Consider the following 23,661-nt stretch of genomic DNA (forward strand, 5'->3'; position numbering starts at 1 on the left):
AGATAGCTGTACATAGACACACAGGCACTGCCCAGTGTGAGGATGCACAAGCCAAATGGGGTCAGCCTGTACAATGGGCACATGTAGCACACTTTAGATAAATACAAATGAGGCCAGGGAACAATGCCACAGAGGCCAACCTATGCTAAACACACAGAGAATGGGCACAGTGTTGGATGACACACATGATGCCGAGGCAAGGGTGTCTTAGGGGACTGTAGTGGGCACACTTCTCCATGGTCCTGGAATGATCTGACTTTAACATAAGCTACCGTCCCGGCACTATGCATATCTCCCACTCATGCACATCATGTCTGAGGCCACAACATCGGTCATGCATGCTGCAAGTCTGTTCATTTGAAAACTCACACTCCTATGTTGAGACTCTGCATCAGTGCCAACTAATATGGACCCCCAAATGACTGAACAGGACAGGGCACAGGCAAGGTAACAGCACATGTCTCAACCCCCCCCACATGATGCAGAAAGCAATGTGCACTTGGATTAACTGGCAGCCTAGATGACCATGTGCAATAGTGATTACACACAGACCAGGGAACACATGTCAAGGAGGGCAAGGGAGGAAGAACAGCACCGGTTGACTTTGAGGAACAGGATATGCACTGCACATATTAACCCTCGCAGTGTATCCAGGCGACTGAGCACTTCCAAAAGTTGGTGACACACAACAAACACACATGTACCTACCCCCTTCCTGCTGCTGCAACTCCTGTAACCGCCTATCCAAGTCAGGGAAGACCACCGCCAGGACACGCTTCATCTGGTGGGTCAGGCGTCAGCGCCCGCCGTGCTTGCGTGGGGGTGAGTCCTTCAGCTGGCCCCGGGCGATCCTCCGGGTCCAGCACCGGATGTCCTGCCACCGTTTCCTCACTTGGGCTAGGCGCCGACTGCGACCCTCCACCGATCTCACGGCCCTGACGGCCGGCTTCCAGATCTTCCCCTTCTCGTAGGCAGTTACCTGTGAGGATGACCAAGTGAGACAACATCGCTACACCTGCTCCATGTCACAGAGACACACATTTGAACATCTTTGATATGTTGAACAGGGCATAGTATGCCGGCAACAAATAGCACCTTTGTCATAGGGACATTAGCCTCTGTGGAAGCCCCAATGCACTACATGGCATTGAAAGTACACAGATGGCATGAGGGGTGCAACACACTCCCTGATCATGACACACACTGTGCATCACATGCAACACCAGGCTGATGGACAGCACCTCCAAGCAGTTACATGCCCCAGGCCACTGACGCAACCTCAGCAGAGTATACAGACACACACAGGCACAGATCAATCACCTGCCATTGGCAACAGTGGATACAAATCTCACTCTGCACATGTGCCCCTTGCCTGTGGGATGTCACAGGTGTGGTGCTAGCTCAGCAAGTCAGACACTCCGCACAGCTTACTTCTCACATCAGATGGGTGGAGCTGTTGCCTCCTCCATGCACTTGTGGTGCAACACTCCACATAGACACTCACCCACATGACAAGGAACATTCACACACATCAATGTCCAGGGGGTGCACACATCATTTGGACACTCTCACCACTCTCACCACAGCTCCACTAAACTCACACACATCTGTGGGTACAGTCACCTGTCACACCGGGGGGGGGGGGCACTGAATCACCTCAGGACTATAGAACAAAAATGGCCCAAAGGATTGGGCAGGCTGAATGTGCCATGCACTATGCAGTGAATGTCACAGTAAGCACAATGCAAGTGAGGAGTGCACACATGAACTACATCATGCTCTGCATGAGAGACATAAGCCATTCCCACCCCTGGGACCCACTCTAAACAACATTGCATGTCTTTCACACCTGGACAAAATGCCAGTAGTGACAGTCACAAAAAAGGTGCACAGTCAAAACTAGTGGAGTCAGCACTCACCTGCTCCCCTGGTCTCCCATACAGGCTGGGGTACTGTGGGAGGATGACATCTAGCAATGCCTCATTCTCCTCTTGTGTGAAAGGCTGGGCCCTCTCCACAGACCTTGACATGGTGCCAGAGGAAGCACAAGCAGCAGCCGTGGTGTCGACGGAAAGGTTGTGCAGGCAAGTGCCCTCTCATGGGTTCTGGCTGACTTATATCTGCCTTGCTGGGCTGTTTCATTTACAGGAGCACAGAGTGATTGGTCAGACTCATTTGCATCCTGTTTTCTCCAATCCCTTTAAACATACACCAGTGAGTGCCTTTGCATGGTTCAAAATTTGAGCATCATGTGAAGTCAACAACCACTTTGCAACATTGTATTTAGTTGCCAACTGACTTTTACAGGCCACCTGATGGAAAAATTTGAACTGGAAACTCGGTATCCATGACAACCAGCATGCATTTAGGCCCTAATACTTCTCCCTCATTTTTCCCTATGTAATTTAGCAATCCACAGACAGGTACGGTGCGTTTCACATGTACCCCTACGGCACCAGTTGCACAGTGCGTTTGACACGTACGTGTACGACCAGTGTGTACACGTACGTGTACTACGGTCGTACACGTACGTGAACGACCAGTGTGTACACCTACGTGTACTACAGTCGTACACGTACGTGTACAACCAGTGTGTACACGTACGTGTACGACCAGTGTGTACACCTACGTGTGCTACCAGTGTGTACACATATGTGTACACACTGGTCGTACACGTATGTGTACACACTGGTGGTACACGTACGTGTACGACCAGTGTGTACACCTACGTGTACTTCCAGTGTGTACACGTACGTGTACACACTGGTCGTACACATACGTGTACGACCGTAGTACATGTACGTGTACACACTGGTAGTAGACGTACGTGTGTACGGTCCGTACACACACCCGTACTCCCGCGGCAACACCAATATAATGATACGGACCGTTCACACGCCCTTAGAGTGTGTGTACTGGGTGTTTCACAGCTTACACTGGTGATAGGAGGCGCACACGAAAGGAATGGAGGTGTCAGACTCGTGCACGGCTGTACATCAAGTCATTGTCATTGCAGTCCTTCATGTGCAGGGCCTAGGTGTGTCAGGCAGTGATATGGCACATGTCTCCTCATGTTTTAGCACAATAGATGTGTGATGACCTGTGTACACATGTCATGTGTGATGGGGCAGTATGTGGCACACTTCCCCTTCCCACTCTGCACATGTGTGCATGTAGTACAAACGTGTCAAGCACTGCATCACTGGTATGGCACAGTCACCAACACCCGCAACTGTCCCCTGATGCCAGGGACAGGGACACTAACACCTGACATCTAAGTACCAGCGTGCCCCAATGTGACTATGTCCTGTGTGTGTCATGTGTTCCCATGAGCTTGCTGTTGGTGTTCCGTCAACTGCATCTGCTGTTGCTGCATCCAACATGTGTCTGTGTGTAGATGGGCATGGCACACATAAACGCACACCATGCCACATGTGGATTCACACGTTATGTGTGTCTGGATGCTTCGAAGATGGTTTTTTGACATGAGGACATATCTGCGCCATATCCAAGTCTGTGTTTTCGTTTTTCACGTGTACCCCTTCATCGCAATGTGTGTGATCTGTTCATTTTCAATGACATGTGACCTGTGCGTCTAGCTTGCCGCCAGCTGTCTGTAAGAGATGACATCCTTCAAATTCAGATATGTGGATGTGTGTCACTCCTGTGATGTCTCTGGCTGTTCATTTACACTGGCCCACAGCTAGTTTCGGGGCATGTCATGTAGAACTTGACAATCAACGGGTGTAGCTGGCTTTTCGTAGGAGTATCACCTGGCTGGCATACGTGTCCTGGATGTATAGCACACACCAGACTCTGTATTTAGCAGATGTGTAGTAGCAGTTGAGCATGTGCTCAGTTCATTGACATTGATGTTGTTATGTACTCCCTCTTCGTTATTCCTTCCAATTTTCTGCAGGGCATCGCCTCTCCCCCGACCAATGCCAGACTTGGGTGCCATGAGGGAACGTGACTGCATAAGACGTTACCGCTTCTCGCAACAGTTGATTGAGAACTTGACCGCAAAGCTGGAACCACACCTCCAACCGCGACACAGGTATCCTACTGCGCTGACCCCCAAGATGAAGGTGATGGCAGCCCTACATTTTTTTGCCACCGGTACATTTCAATTCACCATAGCTGATGTGGGTGGCATGTCACAGACCATGTTCAGCTGTGTCCTGCATGATGTTTTAGAAGCCATGTTGGAGCACCTGGATGAATTCATCCATTTTCCGACTCCTGAGGAGTTGACAGGTGTCAAGGGTGATTTCTATGCCCTGTGAGGGATGCCCCATGTCATTGGGTCCATTGATGGAACACATGTGGCTTTTGTACCACCACAGGCACAGGAGCTTGCCTATCGCAACCGTAAACATTACCACTCTATAAATGCCCTTGTGGTGTGTCTTGCTAACATGCTGATTTCCCATGTCTGTGCACGTTTTCCAGGGTCAGCACATGATGCCTACATCATGAGGCATAGCAGGGTGGCAGAAATGATGCTGCGGCTGCACAACGAACGAGAATGTCTTGTTGGTGGGTATACTCTGTTTGTCCTTTGTTTAGCGCTATCTTTGTATCTTACGGCATCTCCTGACCCACTTCTTTACATGATGTTTCCATGTAGGGGACTCTGGCTATCCCAACATGCTATGGCTGATGACGCCTCTCCGCAACCCCAGAACAGCTGCAGATCACCGTTACAACAACGCACATGGGCAGAACAGGTGAGTGATCGAGAGGACGTTTGACCTCCTGAAGAGCCGATTCCGGTGCCTTCACATGACAGGCGGGTCCCTCCCATATGCACCGATGAAGGTCTGCAAAATCTTCCTCGTGTGCTGCATGCTGCACAACATGGCAGTGGAGAAGGCTGTGCCACTCATCCTGGATCCGGATGAGCAGGAACATCCACCCGTGGAGGATGAAGGGCTTGGTCACGAGGCAAGTGAGGATGAGGAGGAGGAGGACGACGACATCCGGAGTCAGCTCATATGCAACTTCTTCTCATAATGGTGAGTCCATGGGTCTGAGTGTGCACGCTTGGAGCCTTGTGTGGTATGTGTTGCAATGTGTGTGTCCAGCTGACTGGATGCTAAGTGACTTAGAGGTGTGTTCAGATGTGTCACTCGAGGGATGATGTCCTTCCACACATATTAGCTTAGACACTCAATTTAAAAATAGCATGTTGACACACTTATTCCTGTACAGTAAATGACCATGCATGCGGATGACAATCTTTTTCCTGACTTCTTGTGTGTCTCTCATCCCCAGGTAGTTGCGCATGCTGTCTGCTCGTGTCATCCTTGGCCTCCCGCTATTCCTCATGAGTATTGCAACGTGTGCTGATTGCTGAATCAGCGTCCCATGCACGGACATGGTGAAAAGTCTTTTTGGTTAAGGATTTCTGCAAGGCATTTTGGTGTTGGTAGGTGTTTGGAATGTGTGGGCACTGCTCCTGTGCATGTTGTGTTACTATACATACATGTTGACTCACCATGGGGCACATGACATGTTGCATGACTCCCATGAATTGATAGTCACCCTTCGTAACAGTAATCTGTACTGGGACTGTGGATTCTGATGAAGGCATCAATGTGTGTACAACTTTCCTCTGAAACATACGGGATGCTATGGGTGGACATAGTGTGGGACATCCCCATGAGAGGATCAATGGGGAATTGCAGACCCTCCGGGCCCAATTCACAGAACTAACTTAAGGCAAAGTCCTAAACTTACTACCATTTTGGTATTCACAGAAGGCACTTACTCATTTTGGTATTCACAGAAGGCACTTACTGATTTCGGTATTCACAGAAGTTAGGAGTCCTAACTTTAGGACTCCTAAATGCCTTCTGTGAATACCGAAAGTCTTAAAATTAGGATTTTTCTCAGTTTAGTAGTAGTATAGTTAGGACTCCTAACTTTAGAACTCCAAAATGACTTCTGTGAATACCGAAAGCCTTAAAATTAGGATTTTTCTCAATTTAGTAGTAGTAAAGTTAGGACTCCTAACTTTAGGACTCCTAAATGCCTTCTGTGAATACCGAAAGTCTTAAAATTTGGATTTTTCTCAGTTTTGTAGTAGTATAGTTAGGACTCCTAACTTTAGGACTCCTAAATACCTTCTGTGAATACCGAAAGCCTTAGAATTAGGATTTTTCTCAGTTTAGTAGTAGTAAAGTTATGAGTCCTAACTTTAGGACTCCTAAACTGGGAAAAATCCTAATTTTAAGACTTTCGGTATTCACAGAAGGCATTTAGGAGTCCTAAAGTTAGGACTCCTAACTTCTGTGAATACCGAAGTGAGTAAGTCTCTTCTGCGAATACCAAAATGAGTAAGTGCCTTCTGTGAATACGAAAATGGTAGTAAGTTTAGGATTTTGTCTTAAGTGAGTTCTGTGAATCAGGCCCTCCGTGTGCAGCAGGGGGTGTTTGGCTCACACCCTTCACTTGTGTGCCAGTTCAATGGATTTACAGCATCTGTGTTGTGAAGGGGGTGTCCAGTGTAGGTCCCACATGTTCAGCCTAATGACCTGTGAGTCTGTTCATATTGATGCATTTCCCTAGGTGGGAACCAGAGTAATAAAGGTGTTCCTCACCCTCCAAGGTGCCTCATCTCTGTCAATGCAGGTCTCTTGCCACTTTGCATGCAACATCTCTGGCATAGTTGTCAAAGATTGTGCATATGAGTCTATGTGTAGTTTGGCAACATGCATGCAGTTCTTCAGGGATTAGGATCTCTATTGTGCATGATGTCCATGGTTGTGTATGTATTTGGGCATGTTGGTCACCACAACGGGCCGTCAACACCTGCTGAGGGTGTGTATCCTGTGCGCAGCTCGGCCTTCAGTTTCCTGATCCTGTGTCAGTCATCTTTGGCGATTGTGCATCCATTGTCTCTGGGTGTGCCATGGGGACCCAACACTCCTTCCTTTACATACGCCTGTTGCAGTTGTCCTTTCTGACATCCTTGTCTTTGTGTGCAACTTGTGGCATAGTTTCCAGGACATGCCGCCTGCTGCTGCTGCCCCTGCAGCAAGGGCCAACAAAGTTTCCGGATTCGGCAACACACACACCTCAAAGATGCTCCTCCCTTCCTCCCTCCACCCATTCATTTGGCTGTCATCAGCTTGTCTGTGCCACTGTTGCGGCTACGCGGTGCCAAAGGCTGGACCGTCAGCGCATGCAACGTGCACATTGCACGACCCTCATGTCCTTGCATGACCCACATCACACTACAGTCTGATGTTGCAGCCATGCTCCAAGCATTGTCCATCCGAAAATCTACCGCCTGCTCTCAGGCATACCCTAGGCGCACACACGACACCTTTGCATGATGATTGTGCAACTCCAAATGCCTACACAGCGCTTCCCCGCCTTCCAGGCCCTGTCACACCAACCAGGTCATGTCCCTCCTACTCCCCACCGGCTCCGTACACCAGCAAGGCTATGGGAGTGGGACTCAAGCCTTCAGCATGTAGTATAGTGGCATCATCTGGCACATGGCCCAGGTATCATCTCTCAGCGTTTCAATCTTCAATGTGTCCAGGTCCCCCTCTCTGGCATCACATGCGCACAGCACCTCATCATCAGCTCGTATGCCATTGACAGCCAGGTGCTCCTCACCCTCACCAAAGACGCAGCCATTGTTCCAACATTCAAGAAGGCATGAGATTCATTGATGAATGGCTGAACATCAGCCACCTGAGGCTGGACTTGTACAGGACTGAGGTAATCATTTGAGCATTGTCCCCTTACAGCTGGGTCAACTGCTTGTGTCCCACCCGCAAGAGCCCTGCACATGCACCCAGTGCCCACGCACACAAGATGGTGTGCATCATGGGTTTGTCACTCACATTTGCCATGCTAATTACCAGCATCTGTACCTCAGGGTGCAACATCCTCTGCATGATGCACATGATCCACAGATAGATCCACTCCAAGGAAAGACAGACCATCCACAGGCCCACGACACCAGCCGTGTCAACTACTGCCCCGCCCTCTACGGAGCAAGTACATCCAAAACTCCCGGGAAACTTGTCCACATCCAGGCTGCATGTGCACACCTCAGCTTCAACATCCCGCGCCCCAGCCACATCGCCGTCCACCAGAGATAGCTGCAATGGATCACTGTCTGCTGCAGGATGACCTTCAGACTCCTCACCCACACTCAGGAGGCAGGCCACGACCCCAGACCCCAAACCAACCTTGCACGTCTGTCATCCAAGACCACATTGTGCCAACTCCGTGCATCCAATCTTGCCCTGGCCACCATTCTTCACATCCACCGTACTCCATTATGCAGGACATAGTTCTCCCACCTGGCAAGACATACCTGCTACTCCCTCCCTGGCAACATCCACATGAGCCCTGACGTCTACGCCTTCATGATAATCTTCCCAATTGCATGCCCCCCCTCAGCAGCTTGAGGCCATCACGGGTGAGTATTGTTCTCCAGGTCTGTATTGTATGATACATTGTGACCCATATGTGTCCTGTACCAGACTCAGATTCCAGGGTATGGATGGCTGGAGTTAGTTCAACACTCAGGCATAGTTTGACATTTCCCCACATGTAGGTTGTACACTCATGCTAAATGAATGCAACATCTCATTGAAGAAATTAGGATTTATTCTCGGTGTGGGGCCAGTGTAGTGTGGACAAATAGGTGCTATACAGTGTGCATGGAATCCAAAGTTCACAGGGGGAGATGGGATCCTTGGCATTTGAAGTCATCAGAGTCCAGACCACAGTGTTGGTCATCATTGGTCAGACTGTGACCAGAAAGTCCATTTGCCAGAGAATGTCAGTGAATGATGTGCTGCTGTTGCGCATGAAGGCCAGGTACCAGGCCTGGTGACCTGGGAGATGTGGATGGTCCGCTGCCTCTCACGGTCTTTTCCGTGGACGACCCACCTTCCTCCGGGGACACTCAGATGCAGGCCTTGATGATGTTTGGGACGCTCCGTCGGACAAATCCTCCTCCTCCTCCTCCCTCCCTGTGGCTGGTGCTGGTCTGTGCCTGGTGTCACAGGGAGGGTTGCCCATGTTGTCGGCGATCCGACGGAGTGAATGGCTCATGTCGCTTTTCACCGCCAGGAGCTCAGCCAGTCTTGCCTCCATCGTCCTTGGTGTTGTTGTTGACTGGCGTGTTGCTCAGCCTGCTGGTTCTTAATCTCGTTGAGGGTCGCCACTACCTGGCTGATGCCCCTGGTGTCACGCTGGTATGTGTCCAAGATGTGGCGTATGTGTGACATACCGGTTCCCAAAGCTGGCTGGTCAGGTTCGCGCCTCCGCGCCCGCCTGCCTCCACTCCCACCACCCCTGCCAACACGAGCCTGGCCTGCCGTTGTGGGAACATCAGGTCTACGGGACCCCTGAGGGATGACATTTGCAGGGTTGTCTGCCTCCTCCTGGGTGGCCGGAGAACCTTGTCCCTCCAGGTCAGACTGGCTCAGTTGTTCTGTGCGAGCAGGGCTCCTGGGTGTCTCCTGGGATGTGGCAAGAATGGGGGTGGTGGTTGACACACATGTACCTGACGCAGATGCTACAGGGGCTTGGGCACCAGAGGGTCTAGGTTGGTTGGGGGCATCCACAGAGTGCTGAGAGTCGTCGCTGCCGGTGGGATCATCTTCCTGCCGAGCCTGGGCCTGTGATTATTCCCCCCCAGTGTTGGGGGGAGATCCATGACGTTGCCCTGTGTGTGAGAGAGACAATGTTAATGATGTTTCATGTGACATCCATGTTTCATACATGTTCTAGTTGGCACAGTTCCTCCAGGTAGTTGTATGTGCCTAGCATTCACATCAATGTTCACTTGTGGATGGGTATGTTGCAGGGGACTGATTGAAATGTAATCCAGGGTCTTTGACATGTCGCATTTGGCCTAGGATGCTTTTTTAGCTGTGGCTTGATCTTGTGAGAGTGGGTAACTCCATTAGCTGCCCCGGGGGTGTGTGCTTGTGTAAGGGGTGAGTGATCATCCCTCAGCCCGACGCTGTTCAACATCCACATGGCCCCCTCACACAAGTGGCCCGCCACCACAACCTCAAAAACATCTCCTACGCCGACGACACCCAGCTCATCCTCTCCCTCACCAAGGACCCTCACACCGCCAAGACAAACATCCACGAGGGTCTGAGGGCCATCGCCGACTGGATGCGGAGCGGCCATCTGAAACAGAACTCGGACAAGACGGAGGTCCTCATCCTCGGACCCACACCCTCAGCCTGGGACGACTCCTGGTGGCTGATCGCTCTGGGGACATCACCGACACCCACCAAACACACACGCAACCTAGGAGTGATCCTCGCATCCTCCCTCTCCATGTCTAAGCAGGTCAACGGTGTCTCCTCCTCCTGCTAGGACACCCTACGCAGGCTCCGCCGGATTTACTGGTGGATCCCGACCTAAACAAGTAGAACAGTGACACAGGCCCTCGTCAGCAGCTGACTGTACTACGCCACTGCACTCTACGCAGGACTCCCATCCACACACCAACGGCAGCTACAACGCTTCAGAAACGCCTCGGCGCAACTGATCGTCAACGCCCCCCGCCACAGCCACATCACCCCCCTCCTGAGAGACCTGCACTGGCTCCACATCGACAAGAGGATCACCTGTAAGCTCCTCACCCACGCACACAAGGCACTCCACACCGCCGGACAAGCCTACCTGCACATCAGACTCAGCTTCTACACCCCCACCCGCCAGCTCCGCTCCGGCAGCCTAGCCCTTGCAGCTGTCCCCCGCATCCAACGTATGCCTGCCTGCGACAGATCCTTCTCCTACCTCGCCGCCTGGAAGACCCTCCCAACCCACCTACGACTGACCCAAGACCTACTTGCCTTCAGGAGACTCCTCAAGACCTGGCTCTTCGAGCAGTGGTGGACCCCCCCCCCCTCAGCGCTTTGAGACCCTCACAGGTAAGTAGCGTGCCTTACAAGTACCCTGATCGATTGTTGATTGATTGATGGTGCCTGCTGGTGGGTGTGGTGTGATTTGGCAGTGGGTCTCCCAGGTGATGTATCTGTCCCACCATGGCGCATGCTGCCATGTCAGTGAGTGTGAGTTCCTGTCCTAGATTTCTGAGCTTGTTGTGTTTGTGTTAGAGTTTGCAGTTGTCACAGGAGGGCCTTGTGCTGCCTACAGCAGGGCCAAGTGTCAGCTACCTTGTCAGTACTTTGCCAGTCCCTGTGCATTGCGCATGGTGCATGGGTATGTACCTGGGCCATATGGGCTGAGGGCAATGGTGTCTGTTTCTGAGTTGTACAATATGTTTAGTGATCCCCACCCTCCCAGCATCCCGGACATCCTGTCTTGGGTTTGTGGTTTGTGTAGGCTGGGACATGGCATGGCCTTGCTTTGTGAATGGGGCATACTCATGTTGGTGGCATGAGCGTTGTTTAGAGTGTGGTTGTGTCAGGTGAGGGCTTGGGGGTAGATGAGTACATTTGTTGTAGTTGGGGTGTGGATGCCATTCCCCCCATGTTACGTAAGTTGTTTGTGTACTCACCAGGCTCTCGAACTCCTTCAACTCCGTGTACTCCCACCGGCGGAAGCAGGGCCATCACCTTCTCCTCCCAGGGATGGTAATGTACCAGTCTGCAGGGCAGCCCACCTCCTGGGCGTAGTCCTCGTTCATTTTGCGCTTGACTGCCCTGCGCAGATCGTACCACTTGGCTTGGCATTCATTCCTGGTCCTTCTGATGGGCGCAACAGCATTCACCTGATCGACGATCCTCTGCCACAGGCTAGTTTTTTGGGATATGCTGGTCTGTCTGACCAATGTTCCAAAGAGCTGTGGCTCGACTCTGATGACTTCGTTGACAAGGATGTCCAGCTCCTCCCTTGTGAACTTTGGATTCTTGTCTGTGGGTATGGTGTGGGGTGTGGGTGTGGATGGTTGTGGGTGTGTGGGTGCGAATGTGTAGGTGTGTGTGGATGTGTAGAGGGGGGCTGTGTGAAGGAGGTTGTGTGAAGGTGTGTAAGTTAAGGTGTATGGGTGCAGTTGTTTGTGTGTGATGTCTGTCAGCAGTGGGTTTGTTGCAAAGGCTCATGGTTTGTGATTGTGGGCCCTTTTTATTGGTCCATTTGTGGGTGTGGCTGGGTTTGAACTTTTGGTGGGTGTGTTATAAGAGGTGGTTGTGAGTTTGGGCCTCTGTTTGCCTGTTTGGATGTGCCAGGTCAGTCTTTTAGATGTTTTTTGTCCTGTAGACGTGTTTTGTGGTGTTGTGCGAGTCAAATTGACCCTCCTTGGGCTGTTTTACAGTGTCCTGGTTCAGTACAAGTCGTTTTTGCGTATGTAAGGTGCGTCCATAGCTATGTTGTTGTACAGTCATCACATATGCAATGGTGTTGTACGAATCATACATAGGCGATGCTGGGGTATGGTGTTGGGGTACGGTGCATCCAAGTACGTGGCTGGGGTGGGGGTACGTGGCGTACTTACGCTGGTGCTGGGGTGGGGGTACGGCGCTTACATACGCGTGTGCTGGGATACGGCACGTACATGCGCGGGTGCTGGGGTGGGGGGGTACGGCACATACGTACGCGGGTGCTGGGGTACGGCGAGTACATACACGGGTGCTGGGGTGGGGGTACGGGGTGTACATATGCGGGTGCTGGGGTGGGGGGTACGGTGCTTACATATGCGTGTGCTGGGGTACAGCACGTACATGCACGTGTGCTGGGGTGGGGGGTTATGGCGCGTACATGTGCGGGTGCTGGGGTGGGGGGTACGGCGTGTACATACGAGGCTGGGGGTAAGGTGCGTACATACAGGGGGGCTGGGGGTACGCCACGTACATATGGGGCTGGGGGTACAGCACGTACATATGGGGGCTGGGGGTACGGCGCGTACATACGGGGATGGGGGTACGGCACGTACATACGGGGGGCTGGGTGTACGGCGCATACATACAGGGCTGGGGGTACAGCGGGTACATACGGAGGGGGCTGGGGGTACACGCCGTACATACAGGGGGTAGAGGGTACAGTGCAGACATACGTGGGAGGGGTGGGAGGCTGGGGGGGGCGTACGACTCGTACCCCGGGCACAAGTGTACCCGGGGTAGGGGCCTTGCAAAGTTCGCTCCGTACAGGACCTTTTCCATACGCTTGTGTATTCGGGACGCCGGTACGGATCGTACTTGTGCGCTCGGACTTCAGTTTTATGATTTGTATGTAAAACTGTCCGGGGACGTCTCGTAGACTTTTCCCGAAGCGATTTGTATGTATTATTCACGTACAAATCGCACTTCGCCGTTTGTACGGGACTTGTACGATTCGTAGGTAAAATAATACGGATACGAGTCGTACGGTAATTTTTTTTAACGGATCGGAATCGGCACCATAATATTAGAATAAATTAAAAATATACATATATATGGTGTATGAAGATCGGACTTTCTTCTTCGAATCACCGGACATGGCAGGGGACTGGTTGGATGCGCTCCCGCGGCGACAGCCTGGCCGGGACAGCGTGGATGGAGCGGAAGGCGACCGAGATGGCCAGAAGTGATATCTCCGGTGTCGGCTGGCTTTTGACTCAGCTCCGGACAGTGACTCGCACCTTACTGCAGTAATGGGAGGGCGGCGGGGGGAAGATAGGAGCTCTTTCCTCCCTTGGGGTACTTTTTGTAGATTTGTTTTTTGATAGGGCGACAGGCACACTGCAAGTTGGGGGGGCTTAGTAAGCTGACGCAGGGGTGCAGGGAGGGGGGGGGATTCGGGATGTGGGGGTTGTTGTTGGGGGTTGTTTCCTTTTTCTTGCAAGGCGTAGCAATGGTTGTCAGTATTGTCCGATCGTGGGTCTCCGGGGGGGGGGTGGAGGTCTCTTTGTGTTCAGGGATGGGGGATAGGGGCTTAAACATAATTAGCTGGAATGTTAATGGCTTAGGGTATCGTATTAAACGGGGGATAGTCCTGCAATTCTTGAAACGGACCTCGCCAGATGTGGTCCTCCTGCAGGAGACCCACCTTATAGGGAATATGTGTTATGCACTTAACAGAAAGGGTTACAAATTCATTGCTCACTCGGGGTTCTCCACGGGCTCCAGGGGTGCGGGCATACTCGTCAGAGCTTCCCTACCATTTGAGGTTGACTCCACCATTGTTGACGACAGGGGGCGCTTTGTGGCTGTGGCGGGGAGGTGGGAGGGCAGAACGTTGGTATTGGTTTCTGTTTATGTCCCTCCAGCCCTGCAGGCCTCCACGTTTGCTGATCTGGGCAAGGCCTTGTTGGAACTCCCCAAAGGGATGCTAGTGGTGGGAGGAGACTTCAATGCGGTTGGTTCTGGAATGCTCGATAGGCACCCGCCCAGAGACACCGGGGGTGCTCAGAAGTGGCTTCCCGACTTTATAGATACTTTTGGTCTGGTAGATTGTTCGAGGCTACGGCACCCCACTCAGAGACAATATACCTTTCATTCCGGGGCCCACGGGAGTCTCTCTCGGATTGATTACTTGCTCACTCTGGCTGCCCACGCCTCTTTGGTATCTGAGGCTAGGCACATGGCACGGGGCATATCTGATCATTCACCGGTGTGGGCCCGTCTTGATAGTGGCCGGGTGGTGGGGGGCAGGGTGGCTCCCATTAACCCCTGGTACTTTCGTGACCCCAAGATGCGCAGTGCGTTGCTGAAGACAGTTGACAACTATTTTCAAGAAAATCAGGGTTCAGTTGAATCTGCGGTGTCCCTGTGGGAAGCTTTTAAGACTGTATTGAGAGGGGAGGCCCTTTCCTTGGTAGTGGCCGCCAAGCGGCGGAGAGACGCTGAGGTGACACAAGTAGAGGACGAGATAGCGGCTTTAGAAGTGGCCTTGGGAGAGGATGTTGCAACGGCCACACTGCATGATTTGAGCTTGAAGCAATTGGAATATAGGGACCTGGTGACGAACACCGCCAAGACCCTCAATAGGGAGCAGCAGGGTCGATTGTACGATGTTGGTGATAAGGCCGGGAAATTGCTGGCGTGGTTGGATAAAAAAGAGCGTGTTAATCGCGTGGTGCCGGAGTTGTCGACAGATGGGGGAGAGGTTGTCACTGACCCCGACGGTATAGTTCAGTGTTTCTCGGACTATTTTCATACGGTATACACCTCGGTCTCGGACAGGCCCACTGAGGACTCGTGTGACCTTCTGCGAGACATCACTCTGCCCTGCCTTTCTGCCATTGATAGGGATGATCTCGATGGGGATATAACTGTAGATGAAGTGGCGTGTGCTATCCGTGCGTTGCGCTCCGGTAAGGCCTCGGGCCCAAATGGTTTGCCGATTGAGCTGTACAAGCTCCATCCGGATAAGTTGGCTCCTCACCTGCGCGCCATGTACATGGAGGCGCGGGTGAATGGGTTTCTTCCGCTCGATCAACGGCTGGCGACGATTGTGGTAATACATAAAGACGGTAAGCCCCGGGACAAGTGTGGCTCCTATCGGCCGATATCACTTCTCAACGCCGAGCCGAAAATCCTTGCTAAGATCCTTGCTAACCGCTTGGTCCGGGTGCTTGGCGACTTGATCCACCCGGATCAGTCGGGCTTTATCCCGCACCGTAACACTGCACTGAATCTTCCATGGAGTGATTGCCAGGACGGGCACGATGCGAGAGCCAGCTATTGTGGCGTCCCTCGATGCCACGATGGCCTTTGATACGGTGGAGTGGGCATACCTGTGGGCTGTGCTAGCCAAGTTCGGCTTTGGGCCTGGATTTGTAGGCTGGGTGAGGTTGCTCTATGAGGGGCCTCTTGCTAGCGTCGTGGTGAACGGGCGGGCGTCGGCACCGTTCGAGCTCGGGAGAGGCACCCGGCAGGGCTGTCCCCTGTCGCTGTTGTTGTTCGCCCTTACTCTTGAGCCGCTGGCGGCGTGGATACGATGGCACCCGGATATACGTGGGATTCGTTGGTCGCCTGACCACGAAGACCGTATTTCACTCTACGCCGACGATATTCTGCTATATCTCGCCTCGCCTAAGAAATCTCTGATAGTGGTCTGTGACGTCTTGACTTCTTTCGGTAGGAACTCTGGTCTTGTCATTAATTGGGGTAAGTCATACTTGTACGTCCTGTGTGGGGATGTCCCGCCTGTCCCGCGCAACTGCTCGATCCAGATAGCCCAGCAGGGCTTTTTGTACTTGGGGATCTATATTTCCACCGACCCCATTTTACGATACGAGAAGAACTTGCTCCCTCCCTTGGCACGTTTGCGGCGGGACGTGGCGGGCTGGCGGCGGTTGCCTCTTTCCCTCCTTGGCCGTGCCGCTTTGTTCAAAATGATGTCTCTCCCCCGTTTCCTCTATGCCCTGCAGAATACCCTCGACTTGGTCCCGGCCAGCTACTTCCGTGAGGTCGAAAGCCACCAGCGCGCGCTATTGTGGGAAGGGCGTCCGCGTCTAGCGATTGCTAAGTTGACGCTCCCGTGGTGTATATGGTCCGGCGCTGAGCCCCGGCTTCGCCATGGACCGATGGTTACTGCGTGGGGGTAATTACCACAGAGCGTTGTACTCGAAGTCGTCGGACTTCACCCTTACGGGGCCCACCAGGGTGGCCGTACATGTATGGAAGGTGGCGACGGATTCAATGGGCTGGAGGGGTAAGCTTACCCTTGCCACCCCTCTGTTTGACTCCGATATTCTGGGAAAGCTTTGGCATACAAAAGGGTTTGCGAAGTGGGACCTGATCGGTATATCCAGGGTTGGAGACCTTTTGGTTAAGGGTAGGATAAAGTCATTCGAGGAACTGCAGAAGGAATATGAGCTAGGGAACTCGGAGTTCTTCCGCTACGCCAAGGTGTGCCACGCCTTGCGGTCAGTCCTGGTAGAAGGGGAGAAGGTGCCTGAGTCCTCCCCGTTAGAGGACCGGATCCTGGATGGCCATATGCCAGAGAGTACGATCTCGCTCATTTATAAGAAACTTATTAATGTTCGGGCGGATCTTCTTCTAGGGTTGCGCGGCCAATGGATCAGGGATGGCCTTGAACTGGATGACGAGGATTGGCAGTATGCAGTTTCTTCTCCCAAAGAGGTCGCGATCCCCACGCGCCTGCAGCTGGTGCAGCTTAAAATACTCCATAGGGTCTACGTGACGGGGCCTAGGCTGGTTCATATGGGTTTCTCTGAGGAGGGCTTATGTAAGAGAGGCTGTGGTATGGTGGGCACCTTCCTACATATTATTTGGGAATGCGGTGTGATCATGGAGTTTTGGAGGCGAGTTCACGAGGTGATGGGGGAGGTGACGGGCATCGTCATGCAGCCTGAGGCGCGGTGCTGTCTCCTGAATGTTTGGGGTCCTACTGACCACGACGCGGCACAGACTCAATGGGTGACACTAGGGAATATGGTAGCCAAGCGCGACATCGCACGTCTGTGGGGCTCTAATAGGCCACCTACATTGACAGCGTGGATGGAAAACATGGATTGGAGCATGTTTAGGGAAAAGACAGTGTATTGTGCTCGAGGGCGCCCTCGGAAATGGCACTCTGTATGGGGGCGATGGAACCAGTACAGAGGGGGCATATTCCTGCCCCCAGACCCGGACCCGCCCGAGGAGCAGCTCTCCCCTTAGCCCTTTTTTCCGGCTTTGACCTCCTTGCTGATATGTGTTTGTCCTCTTGAGTCCCTGAATTCCCCTCCTTTCCCTTACTATAAACCTGTGTCTGTTGGACGAAATGGGGCTCGCTCCCCCTGATGGGAACCCTTTTGGTGCTTATAGTAATTATCGCCTTGCTTGTGTTTTGGTTTGGATTTGTGTTTATTTAAAACAGAACCTTTGACTACCCTGTCAGTGAAATGTGGACGCTCGTATATGTTGTGTTTCTAAAGCTGCCGTATATCCGTGTTGTCGGCTGAATAGCTGTGTCACTGATTTGCAAAATAAAGGTTTTGGGGAAAAAAAAAAATATATATACATATATAAAATAATATTTATACTTACTCCCCAGAGTGCAACAGTAGGGAAAGTGTTGGATAGTGTAGGGGTCAAAAGTACAATTCCAACTCCAGAGAGTGCAACAGTAGGGAAAGTGTTGGATAGCGTAGGGCAGAGGTCTTCAAACTTTTTGATGCCGAGACCCCCTGTCAAACTTTTGGAGGCGTAAGGACCCCCTGCTGACAAATACTTCTGGAACCTGGTACTCCTCATCCTCAACCATAAACGTCCCCAATTCCCACAGCAAATCATTTTTATGGTGGGGAAACAATATTAAACAGTGTCTAGCAAGCCAAAAGTTTGTGGGTGACTGTGGATTGGTATCAGAGGCTTATTACACAGTTCAAAAAAACTTCCCCAAATTCACAATGGTACTTTTTCAGAAATAAAACATATTCTGGCAAAACTTATTTGGATGATAACACCTTTCTGAACTAAAGTGTTGAGCGTGCTTGTTTTTCTCCAGAGAGAAGGTCAATCTATGATTGCACCTTATAAATACCAGTTTAACACCCAAATATAGCAATAAGCAACAAAACGGTGACCAGTCCCGCTTTGCCAGGGCCCTTAGTGCGCAGCAACACGTGTTGCTGATTTTTAGTAACTAGTGAACCAGTTGCGCTAAAAATCAATTTTTTTTGTTAAAATCAGCAGCTTATGTGGCAGATGATTGACTATGTGGCAAATCTATAATTATGTGAAAATCGATGCGGTTGCACAATCGCATAATCCCAGTGCCCATGTGTATAATGGCTGTAATGCGTGGGCTGCAACTTTAGTGCAAGGCATCCAAGAAGAACCATAGTAGATTTCATGGGATGCTGGTGGCTTGGCTTTTACAGCTGCATGGAACTGGAGGTTGCTGAACATCATTCATCATCATTGAAACATACCATTTACAGTCATTAATGATGAACTCTAACGTCCAAGTAGGATGCTTTCTTTAATTCCAGGGAGAGGAAGTGGTCCCTTAAGCTTCTTTCACACTGTTTTTTTAAAAAGGTTTTATTCTTAACATTATGAAAACAAACACTTCTATTTTAGCAGAAACTGACTCCTGGTTATATTAGTTTGCCGCTGTTGTTGATTTCACTCATGTTTGGGGGGCAGCTGGAGGGCCTTCAGACCTAATTTTACAGTGTGCATACGATGTTTATCTGTGCCTGTGCACTGTCCGTCGCTCACTGGTGTTGCAGCTGTTTGCAAACCAGCATTTTGAAGGTTTGCTTGTTTTGTAAAAAAGTGTTCACTGATTCATTGTTGTAGCAGCAGCGCATGGTCCCTTAATCTGCCTCATATTTTAGGCAGCAGGCCTTGTATTTATGACTTATACAGACTATAAATGCTGCACTACTGAGAGCAGCACAAACAGCCTCGCTGCACAGATCTGCGGAGCCCTACGCAAAATTACATTTTCCCATTTGAGTGCTCATTTTTCCTTAACAAGGGCTTTAGAGGACACAATTGTTATATGGCCCCCTTTTGGGGTCATTTGTTTATGCAGGCCGTAAGGCAGCTATTTTCATTGGCCTTAATCAGGGCCACTGAAATTATGCAGCAGGGGAGGCCCAAATTATGCAGTAAGGTTGGGTAAATTATGTGGCAAGCAAAGGCAAATTATGCAGCACATTTTGGGGAAGTATCACTTCATTATTTTGACATTTCTAAACTTGTTAACACTGTCTGGGCACTAGTTGCAACTCATTAGTACCACTTTAACACCCAAACACAGCCATAAGTTACAGAATTATGAAAAGTCAACCTTTACAAAGGATCTTCCACCCCGCGGCAACACCTGTTGCTTTGTTTTTAATAACCTTTGAACCGTTTGAGCTCAAAATTATTTTATGTTAAAATCTGCATATTATGGAGATGATGTTGGATTATGTGGCAAAAGTATAATTATATGAAAATCGCTGCAGCCTCATAATCACATAATTCCAGAGGCCCTGGCCTTAGTGTTGCACTAGCTTTGAGCACAACTTCACTGCCAGGCATCCCTGCTACTGACACATATGGCAGTGCCCCGCCCCATGTGTGACGTCTGACACGATGCTATGCTCCACGTTGAGCAGAGCAGATGGGTGACACAATGGAGGACATGCAAGACACCACGCATCTTTTTCCTAAGCCTAGACAGCAGACTTCAAAACACCCAAAGATCTGGCCACCCACCCAGATTTCAGAAATACTGGGAGTACTTTTATTTATTTTAATTATGTGGTATTTCAAACTCGAAAAACTGCTACAGTTGGTAAGTAATATACTTGAGGAAAATTCCATGACAGAAAAGTGCTTGAGAATAAACTGGGACAATTATTTACAATAGATTTGCAATGCAATAGGTCTCGCATTTAATCGAGTTTAAGCTATTGGATTGTAAATACAAATGCCTTTTAATTAAGTTTTAATAACCAAAACATAAATAAAAGGCATTGTTATTTACAATGCCAATAGCTCAAACTTGCGTAATTGCGAGACCTACTGCATTCCAAATGTTTATTTTTCTTGCTCCATACTGGCCTTCAACACCTCCTCTGGGATAGTAATCGCTATGAAAATATATTTACAATTCGAAGCGCGCACTTCACAGCTCATCACAAAGCTTTCAGTGATTTGATCAATGAAAGCCAGTACCGGCTCCCAGGCATTCTTTACAGCTGCAAATTGCCCTTTACGTTTTCAGATTAACTCGTAGCGCATATTTCTCTTCTTTTCAGGCAAGCAGGCAGCTTTTAGTATTTTAATTTCATAATGAACTGTTTGGGGACTTTCTTTTTTTTCAGAGTTGAGGCAGAAGTGAGGCCCGGGAATGCGCGACCCCCCTTCCCATGACTCCACAACGCCCGTGGGGGTCGCGCCCCACAGATTGAAGACCTCTGGCGTAGGGGTACAAATTACTACTCCCACTCCAATGAGTGCAACAGTAGGGAAAGTGTTGGATAGCGTAGAGATAAAAATGACTATTACCACTCCAGAGAGTGCAACAGTAGGGAAAGTGTTGGGTAGCGTAGGGTAAAAATTAATATTTCCACTCTGAAGAGTGCAACAGAAGGGAAAGTGTTGTATAGCGTAGGGGTAAAAATTACTATTCCCACTCCATAGAGTGCAACAGTAGGGAAAGTGTTGGATAGAGTAAGGGTAAAAACTACTATTCCCACTCCAGAGAGTGCAACACTAGGGAAAGTGTTGGATAGCATAGAGGTAAAAATTACAATTCTCCCTCCAGTGAGTGTAACAGTAAGGAAAGTGTTGGATAGCGTCGGGGTAAAAATTGCTATTCCCACTCCAGACTCCAGTGAATGCAACAGTAGGGTAGTGTTGGATAGCATAGGGGTAACAATTACTATTCCCACTCCAAAGAGTGCAACAATAGGGAAAGTGTTGGATAGAGTAGGGGTAACAATTACTATTCCCACTCCAGAGAGTACAACAGTAGGCAAAGTGTTGTATAGAGTAGGGGTAAAAATTACTATTCCCACTCCAGTGAGTGAAACAGTAGGGAAAGTGTTGGATGGCGTAGGGGTAAAAATTACTATTCACACTCCAAAGAGTGGTACAGTAGAGAAAGCGTTGGATAGCGTAGGGGTTAAAAATAACATACTTATAAATAAAATAATTTTTGTAATTAATTAATGATTGATTAATAAATTAACAATAAATACATTAAAAATACCAATAAATTAAAATTAATAATTACTTTAATATTTTAAATTTTTTCCCACCTTTTTCCCTAATAAACACACAACCCACTCCAAATAAGATTTCACACAATTAAGTATCAATTAATCAATTAATAAAAATTCATGAACAATCAATAATTAATGAACAATAAATTAATTATCAATACCCAAACATAACAATTAATAATTTCTAAATTACCAATTAATAATTAACAATAAATTAATTATCAATACCCAAAAATAAAAACATATAATTACTTAATTACAATTGAATTACTTCCCACCCTATTCCCCTATAAACCCACAACCCGCTCCAATACAAAATTAATACAATTAATATAATTATCGATCAATCAATAAAAATGAATTGCCAATTAATAATTAATTAACAATAAATTAGTGATACCAATAAATAAAAAATAATAATTACTTAATTACGATTAAATAACTTCCCACCCTAGTACACTATAAACCCACAACCCGCTACAGAACTAAAACACAAAATTTAATTAAAAATAATTAATAATTCCTAAACATTATTATTTAATTTACTATAAATAAATTACTTCACAACCTATTCCCCTATAAACTCACAACCTGCTACGGTACTAAAACACATAATTTACTTTAAAAAAAATTACTAACTTCTAAAAATGTTATATATATATATTTAAAAAATAGTACAATACTTAACAAAAAATATAGAATACATACATATAAAATACATACTAAAATACATGGTATGTTATGTTATGTTATGTTAACCCAACTTGTATAGTGCGACAGCTGCCTCAGCAAAGAGGCGTCCCGGTGCTGAACTGCAACAAGACATATAGGTTAAAGCCTAAGCCGGAGGAAAGAGATAGGTTTTGATGGACTTCCGAAACGCCAGATAGTTGTCAAGACAGTGAATCTGGAAGGGAAGGGTGTTCCAAAGCTTAGCTGCTAAGCTGCAAAATGACCGTCCCCCGGCACGAACACGTTTCACCCGAGGGACGATAACCAGGCATTGCCCCGTGGAGCGCAGATGGCGCATGGGTGTGTATGGCACTAACAGATTGGCCAGAATACCCAGAGAAGAGTACTTCAGAATTTTAAAGGCCAGGCATAGGGCTTTGAATTCAATACGCTTGGCCATAGGCAGCCAATCTAACCATCGAATTGCACCAGTTGTCGGGCAGCTTCTAGAGAGCCCAAGCAGGGCTCTGGCTGCCTCATTTTGGATCCTTTGCAAACGCATGACCTCTGCCATATTAACCCCCAGGTAGAGCAAACTGGCATAGTCCAGCCTTGACAGGATAGCTGCTTGGACATTCATTTGTCGGGTGGATGGGTCAAAGTACCCCAGCAGGGGTTTCAGTCCCCGGAGTAAGCTGAAACACGTCACTTTCTTGGTGTGGTCCTGAAAGCTAAGGGTTGAGTCCATCCACACCGCTAGATTTTTCAACACCGACTTAGGGGTGGGTGCACTCCCAAAGATATTTGGCCACCATTGCTCACTCCATAGCTCAATATCTTTCCCCACCAGCAACACCTCATATTTATTGGTGTTGAGCTGGAGACAGTTGGCGGTCATCCACTCCACGACTGCCGGTAGACCGCTCCTGAATTTGGGAGCATCCCGCGCAGAGTTGTGAGAGAGAACCACCACCAACTGCGTGTCATGTCATCAGCGTAGGAGACAATGGTGAGACCCCAGTCCCTCGCCACCGCAGCCAAAGGTTGAACATGCAGATTGAATAATACAGGACTCAGTGCCGAGCCCTGTGGCACACCCTGTCCGATAGACTGGACACGTGAAAGAAAAGGCGGAGCGGTCACCTGGAATGTTCTCTCAGAGAGAAAAGATCTAAACCACTCTAACGCTGTGCCAGCGATACCGGCCTCCTCTGGGCGATGTAGAAGAATCTGGTGGGAGACCGTATCAAACGCGGCACTAAGATCTAACAATATCAGTGCCGCGGTGTTCCCAGCAACCAGAATGGTCCGCAGATGTTCGGCCACAGCAAAGAGAGCTGTCTCCGTGCTGTGACCTGGGCGGAAACCAT

Source organism: Triturus cristatus, chromosome 7 (assembly GCF_964204655.1).
Source record: "Triturus cristatus chromosome 7, aTriCri1.1, whole genome shotgun sequence".
Taxonomy (NCBI): Eukaryota; Metazoa; Chordata; class Amphibia; order Caudata; family Salamandridae; genus Triturus; species Triturus cristatus.